The sequence below is a fragment of the Canis lupus genome, chromosome 31, assembly GCF_048164855.1.
Source record: "Canis lupus baileyi chromosome 31, mCanLup2.hap1, whole genome shotgun sequence".
NCBI lineage: Eukaryota > Metazoa > Chordata > Mammalia > Carnivora > Canidae > Canis > Canis lupus.
The window spans coordinates 34,190,283-34,204,093 of record NC_132868.1 but is presented as its reverse complement, the minus strand read 5'-3'; the positions used below and the strand labels follow the sequence as shown (position 1 = coordinate 34,204,093).

The window sequence follows — 13,811 nt, the reverse complement described above, 5'->3', positions numbered from 1 at the left end:
TAACATATTGATCTTATGTTTGCTACATAATGCTACAAAAGGCTTTAAGCATAAAATAAATTAGGATCTTAACTGTGATATAGTATATTACAGTATTTCAACTTTTTAAACTATAAAAAAGCTAAATCAGTAACACATTCACAGGCAACAAATTTCAAAAGACATGAAAAGGCTTATAGTGAAGACCTTCTATCTCCTATCCCCTAGTCAGCCAGTTTCTCTTGGTGGAACTAACCTGTGTTATCATCCAGAGATACCTGGATGTATATATAATATGTATATATGTATATATAATATATATATTATGTATATATATTATGTACCTTATGTATATATAATATATATATATATATTGCCCCTTTTCTTTCTTACAGAAATAATAATATACATCCTATTTATACTGGTTTGCAATTTCATTTTTTCATTTAGCAATATATCTTGAAAACTATTTGATATCATTACATAAAGAGCTTCCTCATTTTATTTCATTTATTCAATTTTTAGCAGCTTCGGAGCATTTTACTGAATGGATATGGCACAATTTACTTAATTACTCTTCTACCAATAGGAATTTAGATTATTGCAATCTTTTGCTCTTATAAATATTGAGGTAATGACTAATTTCAGAAATATATCATTTCACAGGTGTGCAATTATCTCTGTCGTGCAAGTTTCTCGAAGTTAAATTGATAGGTTAAAAGACACTTACAACTTTGATAAATATTGCCTAACTGCCCTCCATTGAAGTTGTATCCTTAAAAACCCTGGGAATATACTTAGAAAGAAATAAGGAAGACCTATACAAAAGAAAAATTGAAATGCTGCTGAAAAATAGACACACAAAAAAAGAAAATGTTTCATCTCCTATGTAACTCACTGCCTAAAATAAGGACAGATGAACATGTTAAACAACACCATAGGGGGAGAGTCAGCAAGATCCAGGCAGTGAGAAACTGCGCAGGACAAATGAGTCAGTTTCAACAAGTAAAATACAGGAAGAGAGGGCAGGGATCTGGGGAGGCAGGAAGCCAGTAGCTTCAAAGAGACTTCAGAGACATATCAACAGATTGCAATGCCTGGCTTTTATTTGGATACTGGTTGAAACAAACGAACATACATGATTAAAAAATCATGTATGATGTAATGAGACAATGGGGGAAATGACTGGGATAAATGGAAATGGACATCTTAGAAATTTTCAAGATCATAAAGATATTACTCTACACATTTAGTGCAATTTCACTAAAATAGTAACCTTTAAAATTATACAAGCCATTCTAAAATTCACATAGAAAAAATTAAGCAAGAATACAAAAAAAAAAAAACTGGGGAAAAGAAAACAGTGATGAAATACTAAAATGCATTTAAAAACTATAATAATTAGAACAGAGTGGTGAGGGGCGCCTGGGTGTTCAATAGTTGAAAGTCTGCCTTTGGCTCAGGTTGTGATCCCGTGGTCCTGGGATCAAGTCCCACATCAAACTCCCTGCAGAGAGCCTGCTTCTCCCTCTGCCGTGTCTCTGCCTCTCATGAATAAATAAATAAAATCTTAAAAAAAAAAAAAGAAGAGAATGGTGAGAAATATAATTAAGTATATGATAAAACTTGGCATGTCCAATCGGTGGAATAAGAGATCATTCAGTAAGTGTTAACCAGTGTTGGAAGAATAGAATATCTATATATTAAAAAATAAAGATAAGTACTTTGTACTTTAAATCGAAATATGTACCAGATGGGTCAAACTTAAAAGTTTAAAAAAAAAAAAAAGTTAAAATGAAAGCTTTGAAATTCCAAGGAGAAATCCTGGGAACTTACAAATATATTCATATATCAGTATACATACATACACATATATTTTCCATACATATGAGCATGTATATATAATATGTATATGTGTATATGTTACATCTATGTGTGTTGTGTGTGTGTATATATATATATTTGTGTGTGTGTGCATATGTACTATTTAAAGATTTAAAGATATATTACTCACACATGGTGTTGAATTAGAAAAGGCCTAAGTGTGTCAAAGACCAGGAGCCATTAAAGAAAAGATTAATATGACTATAGGCAAAAATAAAAAATCTGTACAGCAAAAACCACATGAGTAAAGTCACAGGCAAGTGGCAAACTAAAACATCTCAGATTACAGATAAAATGATAATTTTCCTACTTTATACAAGACCTCTATAAATCAATAAAACAACAACAACAACAAAAAACCCTATAGAAAATTAGGCAAAGGACATGAATAGATCTTTGGCCAAAAATATATTTTAAAAGTTTTTAGAGATGCCTGGGTGGCTCGGTGATTGAGCATCTGCTTTTGGCTCAGGGCATGATCCCGGGGTCCTGGGATCAAGTCCCACACTGGGCTCCCTGCATGGACCTTGCTTCTCCCTCTGCCTGTGTCTCTGCCTCTCTCTCTGTGTCTCTCATGAATAAATAAATAAAATCTTAAAAAAAAAGAAAAACTGGAACAATCTTGTAAGTTTTTAAAAACAGTAAAAAATAAAAATCCATAAAGATACACACTTTGTATTGAAGCTTGTATACTTAACTCAGAAGGGCATACCTTGGTCCCTACCCCAGAATATTTGCTTTTATTTTATATACAATCCTAACAAAAATGTTTGTTTTGTTTTGGTTCCCTCCCTTTAGCAAAACAAACAAACAAACAAACAACAGAGAAAAAGGCTGCATATTTACTTTAGGAAGAAGCCACAAAAGTGTTGGTCTATAGCAGATGAGAAACTATGCAGATCTGACAAAAAGACTTAAAGCCTAGGACGTAATTTACTACAGGCACATTTCCTATGAGAATCATGGTATTACTGCAGCACCCAGTGCAAGATATTCATGAGGATGCCCTTCAGCCATCTCCAAAATAATTCTTACTCTGTTTAGTACATCCCTCCATATGGGATGTCTGATAGATGTCTGGTAAGCTACCATAAGCCATCATAAACAAAATATTGGGATATTTACCAAGATCCATTTCATTTGTCTGGAAAACTCAATTGTACAGAAAAACAAATTTCTCCTGGGACACAACTAACCGCGGTATTACCGTAGTTTAAAAGACAAATAATAAATTGTCATTGGTGTGCTTATGTTTTTTTACCCCACAGGTCAGATTTTCCAGGCTTCAATAATTCTGAATTGAATGAAACCTAACTTACCTTGTGATTACTTACTAAGGAATAGTTCTGTGGGTTTATAACCTTATCGCAGAACATGTCGTATTTCAAAATTACTTGCCTTAATGTAATTACGTTAATGAAATGAAATTATGTTCATATTTGAATCTGCATGGCTTCATAATGGCAGCAGTCAGCATCATCTGCCGATGGCTCTCTGCAGCATCTGTGGCAGGAAGGCTTTCCTTGGTTGTGGTTCTTTTGATGTACCCTCACTTTTTAGCAATGAACATGGTTGGCATTTTAAAAGTCTTCATGGATTTTTTTTATTTTTTTGCAATTAAGCCACTCATGTAGGCAACAATAGGTGTCCTCAGAGGGACGAGTTACTTTGAAACTGAGAGTCTCGTATGCTTAGTGTGTGTGTGTGGCCTCTAAGGATCATTAATATCATTAATGTGAGGCAAAAGTCCCAGACTAAATGGCTTCTGGGGAAGTATAATTTATTCAGAATGACATGACTCTAAAATGTTTTTATAACCTAATATTAAAAAGGGAGCTAATAAAACTATTTCTCTAAATCAGCACTTCCCAGCATGTGGTCTGGCGACTTGTGCATCAGAATTTCCCAGGAGAGGAGGAGAACGCAGGGTAGGGGCCCACATCAGCAGCCTCATGAATCAGAAATTCTAGATACGGGCCCCAGGATTTTTAAGAGATATTTCAGGGGATTGTTTGATGTCCTCAAGTATGAAAACCAAGTTGGTGGGATGCCAATGAGGATATGCCCGTCCGTGGAAGTGAGGTGAAAACAAGCCTGATGAGAATGAGCTCTGGAGGAATGGGGAGAGAGGGTCAAGGAACTGAAACACAGCCCCTTTGAAGAACAAAATCCGGCAGTAGCTAGATGGAGATGTAGTCACTAGAGGGTCTACTTTGTTTGCTTGTTTGTTTGAGGTACAAGAGAAAACAGGATGCTTATCTCCTAGTACCAACCCCCTGCCTCCCCAGAGAGGGGGGATTGACGATTCAGGAGTTCAGGAGGGGGCTGTGCCAGGAGTGGTGCTGTGAGGAGAGAGGATGAGCACCTGCGTCCAGGTAGGGGGTGACCTTGCACAGAAGCACAGATAATTCATCTATAGACACGGGAGAAAAGGCAAAGTATGTGGGTACAGATGCCTTTGGGTGGGGACCTGTGGTAGCAGGAGCCTGGAAGATTTTTAACGGATTCCCTTTTCTCCACAAAATAGGATGTAAGGTCATTGGCTGAGAACAAGCCAGGGAGCAGGTGCTGGAGAACCTGCCTTCAGAACATTTTCCACTGAATTTACTCATATATAAGCACTGTGCTTGGTATTTCTGCTGAAACATATGGAAATATCTTACGCACATACTCTTGCCAAGGCAGCGTTACTCATCTTTGGTTAGAATTAGCTTGGAAAGTAAACTGTGCAAGTAATGAATTTTGAAAAATAAATTAATACAGATTGAAAACCTTCTTCTCTGCTCCCACTTGTACTGTAAATTTATTCCCTCAAAATTATTTCATGTTCTGAATGTCATTGAGGAATTTAGTAGATCGCTGAGCTGCACCCCAGAAGTGGGTTTCCAACCATAATTTAATTGGAAGGGTTGTAACTAAGTTTGGCCATATGGGACTGCCAGATGTAATCAATGCGATATAAGTTTGAAGAAGACATTATTGAGAGTGTCTAAGCACATTTTATAAGCAATGAAAGCTATCATTTATGCAACAGAAATCACTCTAATGTCTTATGAAATTAGGACACCAGTGGAATATGTAAGTGTTAGAGGGTTAATGTAGATCAGGTAATTTTGGTTGAAAGATAACACACTATTTAAAGACAAACGTAAGTCAGATAATGCAGGTGTTACTTACCACTCCTCCACCCTAACACATTAATCAAATTTGTAAGGCTAACACGGCTTAAAGTTTTTATACTAACACAGTTAATGGTACATTTGGAACCTGATACAATTGGGACTTTAATTTTATTAAAGAGAATCTGGGCAAGTTCTTTAGCCATTAAGTAGAGGCCCACAAAGTTTTTAATCCGGGGCCAATGAATAGCTTTAACACGCTGGCATCGCCACTCCTGAACTTCTAGCTTGTTATTTGGACTCTTCAAGACTTGAAGGTGCTGCGACTCAGTGGCTAATCTTGCAATGAATAAACTTATAACAAAACTGTGATTCCCCAAAGCCTATTATTCAAATAATCGAAGGCAGGCGCAAAACAACCACAAAAATGATACCTGAGTAAACCATAAAAGCAGCATTCTTTTCTCCCCCTCCAGCTTAGGCTGAAGAGGGCTCTTGTACAAGCGAAGAATTCATCTGCATTAACTGTGGTCCGGGAGTAAATGTTGTACATAAAAAAAAGTATTAAATCTTGCTGAAATATGGATGCATATATTTCGTATGCTATCAAAACAATAGCACTCCAGAGCTAAAGATTCAAGACTGCCCACCATCCAGAGATGAATCATCTGATCTTATTCTCCCTGAACTTGGCCACTGTTCTTTGCAGAACTGTGGGGGAATAAAAACTGAAATGTTAACACCTTAAATCATCATGATGTTGACCTCATGCCCTGCACAGGCGAATGAGAACACAGGTGTGAAACCCATGAGGAAAGGCAAATTCAGATCCTTAGAACTGTGTAATCTTTGACATTAGATAAATTCAGGAGAGATGTTCCACTTAAGGAATCCATACAGTTTAAGTAGCTTAAGGATTTTAAAGCAGTCAAGACTGCACATGTGCGCACATGCGCGTGTACATACACACACACACACACACCCCATGCACACTTTAGAGCAAGGCTACCAGAACTGAAGATTCTCGTGCTACCAGCTTATGAATTTTCAGCCCAGGGGCACAGTGCGGGAGGATTGGAGGCCTGACCTATTCTCTGGTCAGTTGCCTTCTACTGCCCTGGTGTCAGGACAGCTTATGATGAGCTCCAAAGCCAGGCAGGTGGGTCCTCTCTAGACTTTGGTTATCCAGCTGGTGGGTGGCTCTTCTCCAACCAGAACCATTATGACTTTAGTAAGATCTGATTGATGGCACCCCACAGGGGAATTGATGAGCCTAGCCAGCTGGACTACAGAGATATTCGGGTAGCAAGATTAATTTAAGCTTGCCAGTGAAGCAGGACGTAAGTGGGTTCTAAAACAATCCCCAGAGCCAAGTTACTATGAAGAAACTAAAGTTGACTTTTCAACCGTCTGTAAGTGGCCTTTCACTGGTGCATGGGCACTAAATGTTCACAGAGAAGTAATAAACTGGACCGTGAGGATGCTAGGCTTCAAGGCCAATTCTGTTGTACTGGCTGCCGTCTTTTGATGCTGAGTTACTACTGTTCCTACTTAGAATGATATATTTCTAGCCCTTTTCACCTGGCTACCTTCTATTGTTCCTTCAAAAATCACCTCATTGGAGTCGCCCCCCCCCCAAAGTCATTTCCACTTTTGTATGCATAGTGTTCAGTGCAGGGTTTTGGCTGGAAGATTCTAAACAAATGTCTGTCGAATGACAGAGTAATAGAGAAATAGCTATGTTTGTGGACTATGAATGACAAGACACTGGATTAAGAGTGGGACGACTTGAACTTGAGCTCTAACTCTACTGCTCACTAAGCAGCACATCTTTCCCTCTTGGTGTTTCCAAGTCTATTAAGTGGGAATCATAGTGCCTTCTCCATCTTCGTGGTAAAGTGGTTATGAGAACAAAGGGGCTGTGGCGAGAACAAGGAATCTAACAGAACATCTGGATCTCTAATAAGTAGCCTTGGGCAAATCGCTGGAACAGCTGGCATGTATTTCCTATGTCAAGTGTAGATAAAAAAACTTATCTCTTAGGCTTGGTTGATAAAGGGCCATTCAAAATATCAGAGTGTTATGGTCTTATTTATTTAAAAAAATATTTTCAAATTTTATTTTATCTTATTTTTTTATATAAATTTATTTTTTATTGGCGTTCAATTTGCCAACATATAGAATAACACCCAGTGCTCATCCCGTCAAGTGCCCCCCTCAGTGCCCATCACCCAGTCACCCCCAACCCCTGCCCACCTCCCCTTCCACCACCCCTAGTTCGTTTCCCAGAGTTGGGAGTCTTTCATGTTCTGTCTCCCTTTCTGATATTTCCCACTCATTTTTATTCTTTCCCCTTTATTCCCTTTCACTATTTTTTATATTCCCCAAATGAATGAGACCATATGTTTGTCCTTCTCTGATTGACTTATTTCACTCAGCATAATACCCTCCAGTTCCATCCATGTCGAAGCAAATAGTGGGTATTTGTCGTTTCTAATGGCTGAGTAATAGTCCTTTGTATACATAAACCAATTTTAGATATACAAAGACGTTAAAAAGAAGGTAGAGTTCCCATATACCTACCCTCTACCCAGGTTACCTAGTTTCCCCGAATGCTAACATCTTATATATAACTGATGCACAATCATCAAAACCGGGAGATTAACTCTGATATGTTGCTATTAACTGATGTATAGACCTTATTCAGATTTTTCTAATTATTCCACTAATGTCCTTTTTCTGGTCTTGGATTCTATCTGGGGTCTCACACTGCATATAGCTGTCATATCTTCTTAGTCTCTTCCTCTTGTGTGTGTGTGTATGCGTGAGTGTGCACATGAATGGGTGGTGGGCAGGGCAGGGGGAGAGAGAGAGAGAGAGAGAATCCCAAGCAGGATCCACTCCCAGTGCAGAGTGCAGAGGCTAATGTAATGCTCAATTTCACGACCCTGAGATTATGACCTGAGCCAAAATCAAGAGTCAGATGGTTAACCAACTGAGCCACCCAGTGGCCCCAGTCTCCTCCAATTTTTTAAAAAAGTATCTTATGGGTAGATATATTAAGACTGCAAATAACCGATTTCTCAACATATTTTCGGCCACTAATTTTCACATCCATTGATTATTCTTTTTTTTTAAATATTTTATTTATTTGTTCATGAGAAACACAGAGAGAGAGGCAGAGACACAGGCAGAGGGAGAAGCAGGCTTCCTGTGGGGAACCAGATGTGGGACTCAATCCCAAGACCCCAGGAACACGACCTGAGCTGAAGGCAGATGCATAACCACTGAGCCACCCAGGTGTCCCTCCGTTGATTATTCTTATCTACGACAATTAACACGGTGTTTGTCAAATGGTGATTTTTCTACTTCCATTATTTTTTGTACATTCATTAATTGGAATTCTACTGTAAGAAAGAGCTATGCCTTTTCTCTCGTTTACTTATATATTCCAATTATTTATTTGTATCAGTATGGATGCATAGGCACTTATTTTATTCCATGGGTTATATAGTCCCTTGCTATCATTATTTTGCCTTTCAGATTGTCCTACATTTGCTATGGCCTTTTCAGATGGCTCAACTTGCACAGATCAGTGCCTTGCAAAAATCAATCTACCCCAAGAAATGCCAGTTTGGAGATGTGGCATATGAGAAAAAAATTAAAATGTATAACTAAAAAAAAATGTCTGGGGTATCAAGGACACAGGGATCCACACATCCAGATACGTGTGGGTGTATGTGTGTGTGTGTGTGTGTGAGACAGAGACAAGAGCAAGAGAGAGCGAGTGAGAGAGATTATCATCACTTTAGCCTACTTTATAAACTTTTTGAAAACAGATAAAGCCAGCCTTGAGTATGATTTGTGTAATGTAAATCCCTGTGCAACAGACAGGTGATCGTGTTTGTTCATAAAGTCACTTACTAATTCATCACACAGACTTCTACTTTGAATGTTTAATATGTCCCTAGCACTGTGCAAACACCACGGATATAAGCAACAATTACATATTGTCTTTAGTGACCTTGAGGTGCAGTAGAGCTGAGGTCCTTTCGAAAAGCTGAAATGTTCCAGGTGGTGGTAGGAAAAGCTTTTGGCTTTATCAGTAAAATAGGAGGGTTAGTCTCTACCTTTAAGATTCTTTTCAGCAGTAAAGTCATTTGATACTGTGATTCCCTAACTTGATTATTTAAAAATTGCTGTTCCATGTGCCTTTCTCTCAAAATATTCTAATCAGTAATAGATGCACTTTTCTCTTTAATAAATCCTTTCTAGCTATTTAAATACTCACTGAATCTCACAGAGCTGATCCCCTATGGGTAGAAAACCTCATTTACATACAGCCCTGGACTCTATCTTTCATGCTGAGGCTTAGACTTGTGACATACGAAGAGTCAGTGGAGACTCAGAATACATTATTTTTAAAGTCAGAGACGGACAGTTGGTTGCATATTGCAGTTACTTAGTTTTCTTTTGATTAACGGAAATCAAATAGCTAATCTAAATCATTATAGTGGTAGACTAGAAATTGCTTTTATGGCTATAGCTGCCATATTAATTACAAGGAGCATTTGCCTCTCTACCTCTTCCAAAATCAGAAAGATGTCTTATGACTGATGGCCAGATACACTTACTTGGAAGTTTAATTTTTTAAAAAATCAGAAAAACTAACAGCTACTTGTTTTAATAGCTAATAATAGCTAGTACTATAATCTCAGAGGTTACAGAGAAGTAAAAAACAGATGATATTTTAAAGATATTTTAAAGAAGACTATGTCACATCAAATTCACATTTTATATTTACTACAATTTCAAATATGAACAGTGATACTGGTCTGCATTGTACATGGTGCCAGTCCTAACCACAGGCTTCTTCTAGTTCCCTCTCTCCCAACATTTTAATCTAAAAAACAGGTCTTTTTATAAAGTATAATACCACAATGAGCTCTTTTGAAGGAGTCTAATACTGTCATTTAAGTTTTTTAAAACGAGAATGTATTTTCACATGTAAATTGATTTAAGAATATTAAATCTATCAGCATCATTGGTTACTTATCTATTCCACATCAGAGGTGACTGGGGTGTTGCAGATAAAATCTTAACTTACTCTAAAAGGAGGTCAAGTTAGAGGGATTACCACAATACCATGTGCTTTCTTTCAGTTTCTTAATGAGGAAGTGCTTCCAGACTACTGTCCTGAAACACATCATGGATTAAAATATTAAAATGTATCCTTCTGGGGGATCCCCAGGTGGTTCAGCAGTTTAGCGTCTGCCTTCGGCCTAGGGTGGGATCCTGGGGTCCCGGGATCGAGTCCCATGTTGGGCTCCCTGCATGGAGCCTGCTTCTCCTTCTGCCTCTCTCTCTCTCTCTGTCTCTCATGAATAAATAAATAAATAAATAAATAAATAAATAAAATCTTTAAAAAAATGTATCCTTCTTCCCTTTACAGATATACTTATATGTAGATGGGGGTTCTATGTATAATGCTTAAAGGAGGGGTATGACCCAGCAACCTGCTAGGCTGGAAAGGAATAGATTTGCTGAATGAATATATTTAGAAAATATCAGTTCAGACAACAGAATGGCACACTGTGCTGCCTCAGGCTGCAGGAAAGTTATCAAAGATGTTTGTGAACAGCAGGAAAGAAGGAAAAGAAGTAACTCAGGAAGACCAACGAGGTGGTCCGTGACAGGGAAAGAAAAAAAATGTGAGGGGGAATCCCAGGAAGCACACAACTACTGGGACCTGGGGGTGGAGGCTGGGGACAGGACAGAGTCAGGTTTACCTTGAAATCCAGGGGTGGGTGGGCATGCAGACCAGGAATGAAAGACTGAGAAATCCTAAAGTGGAAGGAAATGAAAGGATTTAGCTGTTCAAATCTGGGAGCACCATAGAGTGGCAGCAGGAAAATGACAAATGCTACAACTTGCTACAACTCCAGGGAATCATATGGGTACGTTCGATTAACTTCTCCTCTTGAATATAGGTCTCCCAGAAGTAGTTTTACTGCTAATGGATTCATCTGATTAGTGGACACTCCCAGGGTGTCCCCGAGATGTGTAAATTCAGATTTTGCACTGTGGATTTTCTTAAAGCCGGGTCATAAACCTTAATGTTATTCTATGTTGACATTTAAAATATTCAAAATTGAACAGCCTCCGTATACTATAGAAAGAACAGCTTTATGCTAGAAACTGCAATTTATGAAAATATATGCTCCACAGAAGTAGGGCACTTCGAATTGCTTAAATATTTCAATTGCATAAATAATCCAAATGCTTGTAAACATTTTACAATCATAGACCAGTAGAGGGCTTTCAGGGGCACTTTCATCTATTCTAATTGTTGAAGTTGTGTCTTGTAGTTGGGGGTCTGGCTGGGATGTGTGGCTCTATTGGTTGATGAATTCCCACTGCCCCAATTTCTGGAATTTGTGGACATCCTGTGGCAATTCTAACCCTCATCCTTCTCTCTTGCCTGGATTTCATGCCTAATTAACTGATATAAAAATGACTGCAGAGCTCACAAATGCTTAAACTGAGATAAAACAAAGGTAAATGTGGCATAACTGAGTCTCTTCTGCTCGGTCACTGGAAGTATAAATAGTTCCCTTGAAAAAGGAGCTTGAAGTAAGGTTCATACGTGATTTCAGAGAGGAAAAAAACTACTCTCTTGCTCCCTTCCCCTTGTCTAAAAAAAAAAAAAAAATTAAATTATGGGCTAGCACCTGTCTTTAGAATTAAATCCAAGCTAATAGATCCAGAGGACCACTTTATTGAGCACATATTATGGTATTTCTCACCAACAGAAAGACAGTAGCATTGCTACATAATCATTGCAGTTCCATATATATACATATATATATATATGGAACATACATAGAGATGTGGACAAACACACACACACTTGACTAACAACATTAACAGTCTTCTGATATACAGCCCTTATTTATCAGATATTCCAGTGCTATTGGTTCTAGGCAGGTGTTTCTTAACTTTTGCTTTAGCAGACCTGAGGAACAGGACATACTCTAGAACAGCCACTCTGTAGTAGGCAGTGGAGATGAGGGGAGTGAAGTTTAGGTAGTTTGAAAAAAAAACCTCAACAGTTATTCTAATACACCTATCTCACTGACCCTCATTCTCATCTCTGTGGGAGCCCAGAGCTTTAGAGAATAAGTGGTGTAAAATATATATATATATATATATATAAATATATATATAAAATATATATATATAAATATATATATAAAATATATATAAATATATATATAAAATATATATATAAAATATATATATAAATATATATATATAAAATATATATATATATATTTCTGATCTATCTATATATATTTATCAGAATTGCATTTTGAAGAAGACATTAGGTTTTCTGGCATTTATTGAGTACCTGCTATATACTAGGCACTTACTATGTTTTTCTTTTTTTTTTTTTCTTTTAAATTAAACCCCTCAGTGTCATGAGGCAAGAACTACAAACGAAGGAACAGTTCATTCATTCAACAAATATTTATTAAGCGTCTACTATTTACCAAGCACTTTTCTAGCTGTTGGGGACACAGTAGTGAACAAGAGAAAGTATCTGCTTTCAAAAGCTTACAATTCAGGGCCTCAGAGAAGTTTTGTTAACTCACAGGAAATGAAGACGAGATCTGGGAGCAGCCCATGTTCCAAGTCCATATACCGTACTTCCAGAAGGCTGTCATAGCACAACCTCTTCTGAACAATCTGGTCTTCTTCAAGGACAAACATCCAAGACAGATTGTTTTTCACCTTAAGCAGGTAGCATGTACTATGTTCTGGGCCCTCACAGTGGTGAACATAGCAGACAAGGCCCTGCCTCTTCGGGTTAACACCAACCAAAGAAACATACATGGAAATACCGAATTGCAAACTGTGTTAAGTGCAATGAATAAAACATACTGTGCTATATGAAAGACTCACGGGGGCTTACATCATATTGGAGAGGGGATCAGGGTAGGCCTCTCTGAGCGATGAGGCTGAGAGCTGAAGGTAAATCAGAGTTTTAAAGAGGGAAGCAGTATTCCAGACAGAGGGAATAACATGAAGGCCCGAGGGCAGGAAAGAGCTTTGTGACTGTTGAATGGAAAGAAAACAGTGAACAAAAGGGAAAAGAGGAGGCCAGCTTCAGTAGCAAGAGGCTAGATCATAATATGGGCTTGTAGGTAGAAAGGATGTTGTGTTTCCTCCGAAATCTATAACAATTTAAGAAGCTGAGGTTTATAGGATGGACTATAGGGAGTCCAGAGTAGAAGCCTAAAGACAAATTGAGTGGTTATTACAACAATCTAGGTGAAAGGAGATAGTAGCTGTATTGATGTAGGTAGAAAAAGGAGCAGACCAATTCTGGACATTCTTATTAAGAGAGAGACTAGACAGGAGACATAGGTAACAGAAAGGAAAGATGGCTTCTGGGGTTCTCCTAGACCACTTGGGTGGGTGAGAGTACCCTTCTCCAGATGGAGAAGGTTGGACCAAAACCAGAGAGGGGTAAGAAGTCATAAGGAATTTGCTTTGGTTAGATAATTCTGAGATGCCTACATGACATCCACTTTGGGAGTTAGGGAAGCTGTCAGATTAATAAGGTCAGAGTTTAGAGTACAGGTCTGGGACAGAGATATATTTGGGAATTGTCAGCATTATAAGACTATCAGGATGGATGAGATTTCCTGGGGAGTGTGGGGGAGATGGCCTAGGGCCAAGCTCTAGGAAATTCCATTATGTACAAGACTTGGGAGGTGAAAGAGAGAAAATTATCATCCAGGTGAGAAGAGGGCCTGGCAAAAG

The 13,811-nt window shown here is 38.1% G+C and overlaps 1 protein-coding gene across 4 annotated transcripts in view; it reads right to left on the bottom strand.

The window, feature by feature from the left end:
- SERPINI1 (serpin family I member 1) overlaps window positions 1–13,811 on the bottom strand; it is a 71,080-nt gene that overhangs the window by 41,745 nt on the left and 15,524 nt on the right. The gene's annotated exons all lie outside the window — the stretch shown is intronic.